This window comes from Schistocerca gregaria, chromosome 7 (genome assembly GCF_023897955.1).
Source record: "Schistocerca gregaria isolate iqSchGreg1 chromosome 7, iqSchGreg1.2, whole genome shotgun sequence".
Classification (NCBI taxonomy): Eukaryota; Metazoa; Arthropoda; class Insecta; order Orthoptera; family Acrididae; genus Schistocerca; species Schistocerca gregaria.
Window position 1 is genome coordinate 18,737,686 of NC_064926.1, and position 12,878 is coordinate 18,750,563.

Sequence of the window (12,878 nt, forward strand, 5' to 3'; positions counted from 1 at the left end):
CACGGTCAAAACTACAAAATTCCTCTCACAGAGTAACACTGCTCTGTTGCGTTATACCATAATTTCCTTAATAAGATTGTTTTATTTCACAACGTACTTTAAGGTTATGGTACAGCAGTGACATGTTTTATTTCACAACGTACTTTAAGGTTATGGTACAGCAGTGACAGACACTAGTGCTATACGTGGCGCTACGTGACAGGACGTTGTTCAGTTTGCACCTACAGCCGGAAAAATTATAAGTATTTAGCTTTTTACAAACAGAGTGAACGTAAAACGTCCAGCGGCACGAACCGGTAACTTATTTGACAGAACTGGTAGTGAAAGTTCAGCTTAAATTGAAAATAAAAGATATCAACACTTAATAGCAACTAAAAAGGACAGGAAACTAGAAATGAATCTACATACGCGAGAGCAGAATGCAATCGAGAGTAGTTCCGGTAGCTCACCAACAGATGGCACTATACGCGAGTTAAATTACGTACGATACCACGCCGATGTCAATAAACAGATAGAAGCTATGCATGTCGCGCGTACTAAGCAAGACAAACGAGCGATGTTGTGGAAGACAGTGGCTGTGTTAATGAATCGCGGTATATCTTTGAATCACCACAACCTGAAAGGGAAGTAGGACTAGGAACACGAAAATGCAATAGAAACCAAAATTGAAAAGACACCAGATGTGGCTGATCTGCTCAGGATGTTGTCTACGCAATTTGCAACACAAATTGCAGCACTCAACGACAATATTAAGGCACAAATCGCAGCACAGGAGCATCAAAATGCTGCGCAAAATGACAATATTAATGCACAAATCGTAGCACTGGGGCAACAAAATGCAGCACAAAGTAAACAAATCGAAATGCAGGGTACCAGACTTAGCAAACAAATTGAAGAAGTCAACTCAAGGGTTGGAACAGTGAGTAATGAAATCGAAAGTATTAAAAGCGAAATTACTGTCATCAATGGCAATATTGCCAATGTAAAAGGACAAATTGATGACATTAACGAAAGATTTGACACTGAAGTAATTAAAATCAAAATCAAATAGAACCCTTAGTCTGTACTAAAGTGGATGAAAAGGTATTCGGTATCAAATCCGAAATACAAACAGAATGTAATGCAGAATTTGCACAGATTAAACAATCTGTAACAAAAACAAGTAGAGAATTAACCAATCAGTTTGTTACTTGCGAAAAGAAATGTGAACATAACACTTCACAAATCCAAGGCAAAATGTATAACTTGGAAAGAAAAATACAATCAGGACCTACACATTTTACTGAAAAAATGCCTTTCAGTAAAATCTTAGAGGGCGAGGAAAAATTCGACCCTGCGAAGAGGCATAACGGATGGCACCCCCTTGATTTTGTAAAGAATTGCGTAATAAATTTTCCTGAATATTTGACTGACCAGAAAAAAAAATTAATGTTGTAATCAGTGCATTAACGGGAGAAGCAAAAAGGTGGGGGTTGAATATGGATACAAACCAGATGTCTTTTGAAAACTTTAAGCAAAAATTTATTGACGAATACTGGTCGGAACAAAAGCAAGACCAGTTGTGGCGTGATTTCCTAATGACCAGGCTGTATGATACCAGGGGTAGACAAACCATGAAAGAGTTTTGCGAATCGTGGTATAGAAAACTGGTACACTTAAAAGCAAGAAGGACTGACGCCGAGATCGTTTGGGTTCTTTGGCAGAAACTGCCTGAGGATTCTAAACGATATGTTGGGAGTACCCACAAAAGTTTTTCTGCGTTCTTGGAAAGGGTAGAGGATGAAGATTACTGGCGAAGAAATCACGAATCTTGTCCTCATAATAATAACAATTATTCGCGCGAAAGCAATGACCAAAACGAACGACCTGAAAACAATAGATATCGTGTAAACACGATTCGAAGAGGTCGTGCGAGAGGCGTGGGAAATTACAGTACGCGCGGCAGAGGATACATGGTGCGGAATTTCCAAAAAAGAGACGAAGTGGAAAACTGAAAACCGCGTGTGTTACAGGCCGGATTCACGCGGAAACTGGTTGTGGGCCCAAAGAAAATATGTCAAATCATAAACTCAAGAAAGAAAGATGTAAAATACGGGGCAGGAAGGTTAAGGACGCGCCTATGGAAGACGTGCGCAGAGTGATACATAGTGGCTTCCTTAGTGCGAAACCACGTGACCGTTCGTGCTCGGGTCAGCGCTTGCTGGAGAACCGTACATTGCACTTGGCAGCACACACAAATGGCAGATGTCAGAACAAGATGGCTGCCGTAGAGAAACTGAAGAGGCGGTATCGGACACTTCCGTTGGCCGGTTTCAGTAACAGACGAATGTAAAACTGAAAACAAAGCTAATATGTCATATGATAAGGATAACTCGATATCGAAATCGTGCGAAAAGGCACCATTAAAGAATGAAAGGGAGCCAGAAAAGGCGAGTGAAAAGGAGAATATTTGTATTGTTAATGATGTACATGAGGTGAAAGACGTAGATGTGGGGAAGTTTATGATGAATAAAGAGGAAAGGGAGGTAGAATATGTCACGCAAAAGACGTGTGCACAATTAACAATAGGTGAAAGTGATGTGAAGGAGGTCGATAGTAAACATGACATTATAAACAGTGCAGGTGAAATTATTGTTGATGGAAAGGTGTTTAATGATTTTAATGCAGAAGGGCCTAGTAGTAATTTCGCACAATTACCTGAGAATAATAACAAAGGGGAAAATGATATGAAGATTATCGGAGTATATGACAATTATACTAAGTATAAAGTTAAGGCTGAAATCGTTCAAAGTGACACAGCAGAAGTGCCTGAGTGTCTAAACGATGTGCATTGTGTAGAAAATGAATCGAAAAACGAAGTAGCTGAAACATCTAGTGATAATCTGCCTCACTGTTTAAAAGTTGCTTTCCTTCTCGAATCTGATGACGAAAATGAAATCAGTGACAGTTCAGATGATGAAGAGTATATGAATACAGATAAGAATGAATACACTAACTTTCTCTATTGTTCAAAAGTTGAGTACTTAAGTGAATCTGATGGTGAGGAAACGAGTAGTGATGATTCCAGTGAAGATGAATTTTCAGGTGTAAACGAAAGTGAGTATACTTTTACTCAAAGAGGGTATGAGAGAATGAGTGACATTTTTCTAAAGTAAGATACAGAAAGTAGAATTGGGCCAAAACTGAAGGAATTATTTAGTAATGTAACACCAGGGCATAATTTGCAGGAACCTCCAGATGATACTATACTGGGGCAAGCCTTAACACATTTTTTGAAGGAGAGTGAATTACAGGAACAAAACGAAACATCTGATAAAATAATAGCAAAACAGGAAATACTGTGCCTTGCTAAAGACTTTGAAATTCCAAACTCTAAAAAGCCACCTGATGAAACAAAACGTTGGCAAGATCTGAATAGCTTAGTGAAAGATGTAGAAAATAGGTGGCCTAAAAAGCCACCAGACTTAAGTGACGGTTTTATGAACCATAAAAGACTGCATGGTTAATAGAGACTGGGGGCAGGTTGCTGAATGTATATACACTGTTAATATAATGCATTACTTAATTTTTATTGTATCTGAGTGTTACCTGAAAGTGGATTATTGTTTTGTTGATCTTGAGACCTTGGACAGGCTGTTGTTTATTTTGTTGTATAAATTTGCTTAGAAACTGTTTATTTTCAATAGAATACTTATTGTTGCCAGTCTAATTATGAAGATAGGGGCAAGTAGTATGACAGATTTAAAAACTTTATGAATAATGATGCTTATTGTAACTTAAAGAGAGTGCAAAGAACTCTGTAAGATAATAATTTATTTCTAATATACTTAAAAATCAGAAAGGGCTAATGTTTGCAATATGTTGTGTATTTAAAGGTACATGTTCTCAGATGAGGGTTGTTAAACCCTCAGGGGACAATGCACTCTTTGCATTGTCAGGTGCCTGACGAGCACCAGGGACGTCAGTCGTTGGCAGCACTACTTCTGCTTCTTTTCGTGTTGCCAACCTTCCTCTTCATCATTCAGAACTTTTACTATCTTCTTTCCTTCTTCTCTATCAGAGTAGACAAAAAAGTGTGGAAATGATGTGAGATACTGTGTATTGCTTGTGGACAAGTAAATGAATAATTAAATTGGGTACACTAGAAAATGACCAAGAATAATGGAAGTATAGTGGGTATTGTAAAGAAAAAATGTAATGGAAAAGTAATTGAACGAGAAATATGGACGAGAAAAGGTAAGCATACTGAAAACAAGATAAATGAATACTATAATATGACTAAATGTAAATGTTTTTGAAAAGAGAGTAAATATGGTGTTGAAAAACTGTATGTGTGTTTAAAACTGAGGAGATAAGTCTGACTAATGTATGTGAAATAGATGTGAGAAGTATGTGTCTAGTGCCACCAAATGTGAGCAGAAATCGCTTGCAGTAGGATGTAAAATTATTGTTCTGATCTTGACATATCTGATGAACTAAATATGTGGAAAAATAATTAAACTAAATACTGACTTTAAAAGAAATATTACTCAGTAAGAAAGTGGGGAGAAAAACCACAAATCTTGGACTCTCAAATAACTCCTGAACATTGTCATTATGCCAAAAATGTCATTCAAAATTTTTCCTGATTAATGATGTATGTGTTACCTGATGTTGTCATTTGAAAAGAAATGGTTTTGTTGCCAGTGTCTAATTACTGTTTTGAAGTTACAGGTTTTATGTTTTATACCATTAATGTAAATTTTACCAAAGATGTGACATAATGATGAAAAAACTTAAAGATGATGACAATAAACTGCTCAAAAATATGTTGTTGGACAGCAAAACAAGACAAATGAATAAAAATGTTGTGGTCCTGAGGATGAGGACTACCTAAAATGTTATGTGAGTAGTACCCAAAGGACTTGCCAATGTGGGTCAAGGAATTGATAAGTGGTTACAAACTGCCTAAGCTATAGGATGGGGCAGTGTGGTAATTTAAAATTGTGTCTTTTAGTGTTCTTAATCTAAAATTGCATTTTTGTGTCTAGATGTTTACATACAAAGACTGCCAAAATAATGATGGGCAGTATGAGTAACATGGACTGCTTATGCTGAGGCAAGCAGTGAAGTAAGTTAGTTTTTTTGAGCAATGTGTTATAGACTGACTATTCTCACTGAAGGCAGTGAAAAAAGTATTATATGGAATCTTTTTCAAACAGTTATAGATGTTTTAAGAGTGGGTTTTCTTATTTAACTTAAATTTTTGGACTGTCTTGCTTTAAAAATACAGCAGTGATGATTAAAGATAGTTTCTGAATAGGTTAGTGTGTTTATATGCAACAAACATTTTGGACTGCTATTAATGAAAAGTTGCTTTTGTATTTAAAGAATCAGCTGAAAAAGTCTCTCATAGCTGTTAATCTAAATATTTCTCCATATGTCGATGCAAAATGAAAATTTTAATATTTCATTAATTGCTGAAAATTGTGAAATCTACTATGATCATTAACATGCTTGTTTGTCTGTGAATATTTACTTTCTTTCAAAATATTGAGAGTCTAATTTGTTTTTTGTTAAGTTAGAATGTTACTATGCTATTGTGTATGTATGTTTTTTTTTTAGAATACTATACCTGTTGTACTAATGTGCAGATTATTTTATATACTGCTTCTCTGCCTCTGATGTAGTATCTATGTGGAAGAGACAGAAAATTTAATGCATGCCCTGTGTATGGATGCAAAATTAGTTTCCTTAAACCAGTATGGGGATAAAAATTAGTGTAAATGCTTTATTTTGAAAATGTTTTGGAAGAAATATATGAAATTTCTTAGTGTATGTACTGTATGTTTATGATATGTATTTTTTTTCTCTCCCAAATGAATTAGGATCATTTTTTTTTGTTTGCAGCCAACACCGCTTAGGTGTTATGGATGTTTCCTTGAAGTATCCCTGACGGGAAACTTCAACGAAACATGGGGCATGTATAACACCATAGCTCTAATGCTGTACTGATTTATTTTCCTTTTGTTTCGTTTAATGTTACATTGCTGAGCTTCTGTAAATGTGTTTGTTTGAATCGATAACATAAAATTGTATATTATTTTCATTGTAAGAACTTTGATGTCATGATGTGATTTTATGCAATGTAGTGTATCTGTCATTTAAAATCTTTGTCCCATTTGGAGGGAACAAAACTTACTGTATATAATTGTGATTTTGTGTGAATAATTTTTTTGTACAAATGTCAATATGTGCAAATATTGTGTTTTATTGAATGAATTTGGCTGCTGTTATGTAAACTGCTGACCATCACTTAGGGTTCTTAGATAGTTTGTATGTAAAAGGCGTTGTGGTCCCCCTTGAAAATGGAAGTGTGTAGTGCACGCAATTTGTGGTTGGCCTAAGTAGAAAAGGTGGAACTGAGAGTCAGTCGGGGGTGAGCCAACAGTCGGGGACGAGCTACCACATTGTGCACTGCCTTGTAATAGTTGCATATTGTGCTGGTTCCGAGAGAGGGTTTTTTCTGCCACTTTCCAATGCCTCGGATGAATGGATAAATAGCTGGAACTATTCTGGAATTTGTATCTATCATCGCCACCAAGAAATGACTGAGTCCAGCAATTCTACCTGTAATCCCACCTACCGACATGCAATCACCACCACATTGCACAATCATTGTAATGGAGCACTATAACAATGTACAGTGAAGGATCAGCTTAATGGATGTGTTAGTGTGCTCAAATATAAGGTAATTTATAACTGAGTTTATGTACCTACCTTGATTTTTCTCTTTATCACAACACCTCTCAGGTTCCTCTCCGTTTGAACTGAAGTTATTTCCGAGTGTCCCTACTGAAAGAAAATTAAAGACCAGTGTTTTTGCTAATTAATGCCTCTTGAACATAGTAAAAAAAAGAAAGTTAGTGAAAGTAATTTTCTTAATAAAACTGCTTATTAATGTATTGTTGCCAACTTCAAATTAAGAGTTTGTAAGCCTGAGGCTTATAAAGTTTTGCTTCGTAAATGATCTCATTACAGCCTGTTGTAAATCACAGAAGGTGAGTCAGTATCTTACATATATGTTAATTTGGTCTCTTAATGTAGTAAGAGTGGAAAACTGCAATATGAAATGTTATATACTCATGTTTGCTAAGTGTTTGTCTCTCTTGTGTATTAGAAATGCATATGAATAGTATACCAGGATCCACAGTTTGTCTATTGTGTTAATGCTCGGTAACAAGTAACGGAAAGACTATTAATTATGAAAACCATAATTTCTTTATTGAAATGTCAGTGAGAAGCAACCTGTTATTGGATTCCAATTAACTTTCATTTTAAATAGTAAAGTATTTAACTGAGAGAGACTTAACCTATATCCAATTAACGATTCTGCAGTAAATAGTAATAATAACGTTATAAAGACCATTCAGTTGGTGTAAGCCCTGAAAGTAATAGTGTGTTCCGGTATCTGTTACAATTTTGCAAATAGTTTGTGCTGCTCCAGTTGTTAGCTTCAATCTTAAAACATACGTATGTGTCAAGAGTTCACTGCACTCACGTGTGACAAAGTATAGTTTGTGTTTATCCATTAAAGTTACTAATAACTATTTTCTTGAATGAGAATGTTAATCATTGTCTTGCCTAGTTAGGGTGGCGACCGTTTTCTTTACCCGTTAAACAGTACAGATAGGCAAAATTTTGTTCGTTACTGTTCAAATATTTCCTTAATTCTGACTTTCACTTCCGATAAGCTACCTCCGTTAGGTACAACATGGTCAACACTACAAAATTCCTCTCAGAGGGTAACACTGCTCTGTTGTGTTATACCATAATTGCTTTAATAAGATTGTTTTATTTCACAACCTGCTTTAAGGTTATGGTACAGCAGTGACAGACATTAGTGTTATACCTTCTCGTGAGCCTGCGTAATGAACGTAACGGGTTATGACGATGCCTAGCTTTGTATGAATATCAGAGGAATGGTGTTTGATGCGGAAAGTGACTGTGAAATGAAACAAATGTGTTGTTTTGGAATTTTAGGCGTACATCGATATCATGTGAGATGAGTAGGAAAGCAGAAGGTGTGCTAACTGACAGCAAATAGTGGTCGCTAAAGAGGTGCGTTTCCAGCTGAAGGGCTCCGATTCACTAGTGAATAAGAACAAAGTACCCGAAAAATACGATAGTAGGCGGCTTCTTAGCTCAGTGGCAGGAAGCTGGTGTAATAAACCAGTGGTCGTGAGTTCGATCCTCACTGGGGACAAATGAATTTTGTAACAGCACCTCCCACCTTGGCCCTTTCGAAAAAAGCGGTCATGGATAAAAAAATTATGAGTTTGTGCTGTATTTAAGAAATACTCTCGCAACTGAATAGTCCGAATGGTGCTAATAAAACAGGGACGAGAAACTGGAGATGGCCGACGAGAAATACCTAGTTCTTGTGATGTGTTTTCTACCCCTGATAAAGACCCTCGCGATCGTCGCCGTCGCCGTCGTCGACGCCGCCGCTTTGGTAATACCGGCAACTTGCCATTGTGTGACCTTCTGCAACCGACTGAGATGGCACTAAGCGATTGAAGCTGATTTGCAATTTGTTGTTTGATCAGCGTCATAAATGCTTGAATGTAACTTGGGATGGAACACAGCAAGAGGTAGCGTCGTATTTTTAGTAGTGAAATTTGAGATGGAGAACTGCGGCAAAGATGGGAAATTAAATGCATTCTGCCAGGTGTACAAATGGCGAAAATGTGGTGCGTGTGGGGAAGGATAGCGCGCCAGTGACCGTGTGGCCTAATGAGTAAGGCGTCGGACGTCGGATCCGAAGATTGCAGGTTCTAAGCCTGTCACGCTCGTGTTTTTCCAGTTGTGCAAAAGATGCATGCTGTTTTACTGTGTTGTTTGAGTACTGCAAAACTAGTCGAAAGTTGCTGCTGTCCGCTTTGTGGCTGCAAACCGGCGTCTACCTGAAGCACAAGCAAGACAAGGGTGACATGTAGCAAAATTTTCAGCATAGTGCCGTTCAGGAGAGTTTTTATAGGAACTCCTGCATCTGATTCAGGACCCAAGAGCTACGCCACAGACGTCTGAGCACAGTCGAACATGTGTGTCGAATAATGGTGCAGGTAGCCATGTATCATTTGAAGCAGATTTGATGCCCGTTGGAGACAATTTTTCATTGAATAGGATTGTAGCTCATTTGTGGCAGCAGGAAATAAGCTTCCATAGATGGTCGCCGGTCCCATCAGTAATGTAAGACGCGTAATGCGTCGTCTGGAGCCCGGCTAGCTCAGTCAGTAGAGCATGAGACTCTTCATCTCAGCGTCTTGGGTTCGAGCCCCACGCTGGGCGGCGCAAAATTTTGTGTCTACGCGGATGTAACTCGCTCCCCTCCCGTGAGCCTTGCGTAATGAACGTAACGGGATATGACGATGCCTAGCTTTGTATGAATATCAGAGGAATGGTGTTCGATGCGGAAAGTGACTGTGAAGTGAAACAAATGTGTTGTTTTCGAATTTTAGGTGTACATCGATATCGTGTGAGACGAGTAGGAAAGCAGAAGGTGTGCTAAGTGAATGCAAATAGTGGTCGCTAAAGAGGTGCGTTTCGAGCTGAAGGGCTCCGATTCACTAGTGCATAAGAACAAAGTACCCGAGAACAGCGCTAGGAGGCGACTCCTTAGCTCAGTGGCAGTTCTGCTTCATACGCCGTGCAGTGTGGACGTGCTTAGTCTTCCGCTCCGCCGTAGCGTTACGTATAGTGGAATATCGTTTGTTTACGTGTTGTGTTGTACCTTCTGTGAGTTCTCTCCGTTGTTGTTTCTTGCCTAGTGTTACATACTGTGCGCATTTCAGTGTTTTTTGTGTAGTGATTTAGACCGCGTAGTTTTTGAAAATGTCGCCTCAGGTTATTCCTGGTCAGGCTACAGTTAGTTTTGCTTTTGACCAGTCCACTCGCAATGTGCAACCAAGTTCCCTTGAGATTCATGACTGGTTGGTAGTTACCTTTGGCATTCATTCGGATCAGGTGCACACTGCTTATTTTGATACAGAACTCTATGTTTTCTTTGATAAATTTATGGACCCCCTTCAGGTTGATAAAATTATTTCCAAATTTGGTCATCAGGTTCTATTTCGGCATCGAGATGATTCTCTAAGTACCGTGCTGCTTTCAAATGCTTCCATTACGTACACCAGTGTTCGTGTTTACAACCTTCCGCCGGAGGTGGATAATGTGTATCTTAATGAGGGTTTACTCTAGTATGGTGATGTTAAGGGTATTCGCCTTGAACGCTGGTCCAGCCAACATCGCCTGCAATGTTAGAGTGGCATTCGTTCAGTCGAAATGCAAGTGAAGCAGAATATTTCCTTGCACCTGCAGATCGGTGGATATCGTGTCCATGTAACATATAGTGGTCAGGTTGGCACCTGTTTTTTGTGCAATGAGAGTGGCCACGTGCGTACCAACTGTCCGAGGAGGGTTTTTGTGTTAAAAAACTCTCTCGAACAGCGTCGCAGGTTAACGGTCGCTGCCTCGTTGCAGGTGGTTCTGCTCTTGGTGTAGAACAGTCCAGTGGTAGTAGCGCCCCACCGCAGGTTTTGCACGCCCCTGACACAGAATTTCCTCCTTTGCGCGCCAAATCTGATGTTGTTCCGTCTGTTCCTCAGGTGGGTGTGCCGCTTTTGAATAATAAACGGCGTCGCGCACAAGATGGAAATGAGGATGAGGATCTCCCCGAGATGCCCCAATCCGAGAGACCGACATCCTCCGAGCCACAGAGTGGTGTAGATGCTCCCTGTCCCCCTGAAGTAGCTGTTCCGGTAGCGGCTGCTGACGCCCCTCCGGCTTCCGACGCGGCTTCTCTCGAGTCGGCTAGTCGGTCGGGCCTGTTGGCGCCGACTTCCGAACCGACTTCGTTGTCACAACAAGTGGAGCCGCAACAACTTCCTGCTTCGCTGCCCCACACCTCTGCCAGCGGAGCTGCTCCGCTTCCTTCCAACTTTGCAGCTTCGGACCTTCCTGCTCACGTTTCGCCTCCGTGTAGTCCATGTTTGCCGGAAGCTAGTATTGGTGTAGACCAGTCCGTTTCGTCGGATGTTTCCTCCGCGACCCCGGACCCTGACTGTGGGCCAGCGCGGGTGGTGTCGGATACAGAACTTGACCCTCCTACGTCACCGGCGGCTGCAGCTTCCTTGCCCGTCAGCCGACGCAAGTTGCGCGTTCAGCCGAATGTCAATGCTGTTCGTAAAAAACCGAAACGTAAGGGATCCGCGGAACGGGGGTAGCAGTCCCCCTCCCACGGATGCCTCCGTCTCCCGTGCTATGGACTGTGACGTCGATGCGTCGGTGTAGGTGATTTCTTCTCTCGCTTTTCTCTCCATGGTTCAAGCATACACCTTTCTTACCATAAATGTTAACCGTATTGAGTCCGACGTTCGCATTGCCTCTTTGCGGCTGTTTCTTTACGACTCCTGTGCGGACGTAGTATTTTTGCAGGAAGTATTGTTTTCTGATCTCTCTCTACCTGGATTTCAAACTGTTTTTAATGTCGCACCGGAAAATTCAACAGGAACTGCTCTTTTCTTTCGAGAAGGTATTCCTATTACTGACATTGAATTCCTTGACTCTGGCCGTGGGATTGGTTGTCGTCTTTTTGATCTCCACCTAGTTGTTTTGTACGCCCCCTCTGGTTCGAGTCGCACTGTGGCTCGATCGCGCTTTTATAAGGAAGAGCTTATTTATCTTTTGCGCAAGAGTCCTCGAAGTCTCCTGCTCGGAGTCGATTTTAATTGTGTTTTACGCCCTGAAGACCAGTCCCCCAATTTTAATTATTGCCGAGATTTATATGACTTGGTTCGTACGATGCACCTGCGTGATGTTTGGGAACACAAATATCCAACCCTGGTGAAATTTACGTTTTTTACCGCGTCCTCATACAGTAGACTCGACAGATTCTACTTCTCTGATTTTTTATGTGATAACATTCTTTCTGTCGATGTTATTCCTACTAGTTTTTCTGACCATTGTGCTTTTACTGCAACTGTAAATCTTAGTCACCAACCTGCAAAACTTTATCGTTCCCAGTGGATGTTAAATGTTTCCCACCTTGCCGACAGTGCCATTGATGACGTTATAAGTGCCGTGTGGGAGCGATGTCTTCGCTCTGTCCCGCGTTACCCCTCCTTTCTCGTTTGGTGGACTGCGTTTGCCAAGCCCAAGATTCGTCAGTCTTTGATTTTTTACTGTGCTGCAAGGGCGCGTAATGTTAAGAACACGTATGAATTTTACTACTCTGTCCTTCGTGAACTATATGACGCGGCGGGACCCTCTCCTCTGCTGATCCATGATGTTCGTCGTATTAAAGCCAAGCTCTTGACCCTCAAACGACGACAGTTGGATGGTCTGCAAGTAAAGTCGAAACCTCACTCTCTTGTTGAAGGTGAACTGACTTCTTTGTACCACCTGCTACGGCATCAGACTCGACGTCGTGGCTCCTTCATCTCTTCTCTTATGGTGGATGATGGACGACAGCTTATTGCACAGGAGGATATGACTCGTGCTCTTCATCAGTATTACGATAGTCTCTGACCATGATGATTCTGGTGCGTCACTTTCTGATGATGTCCTTGAGGATCTTCCTGCGTCGATCACGCCTGACGCGAACGGCGACTTTCTCCGGGAGTTCCAGGTAGATGATGTTTTTGATTTTATTGCTCGCTCTCCGTCCGGTAAATCGCCGGGTCCAGACGGCTTGCCTAAAGAATTTTATCTCCGTTTTTGCCCTCTTTTTGGTGGCACTTTTACGCAGATTTTAAATGAGATTGTCAGGGGGATGGATGTGCCTGCCGATTTTAAAGTAGGGAAAATTGTTTTTATTCCGATGTCCACTGGTCGTTTAT

General features: G+C 40.5%; 1 non-coding gene across 1 annotated transcript; it reads left to right on the plus strand.

The window, feature by feature from the left end:
• The first annotated feature begins 9,257 nt into the window (after positions 1–9,257).
• On the plus strand, positions 9,258–9,330 carry Trnak-cuu (transfer RNA lysine (anticodon CUU)). Its single transcript has one exon. It is a non-coding gene; the product is annotated as a tRNA-Lys (tRNA).
• Positions 9,331–12,878: the final 3,548 nt, after the last annotated feature.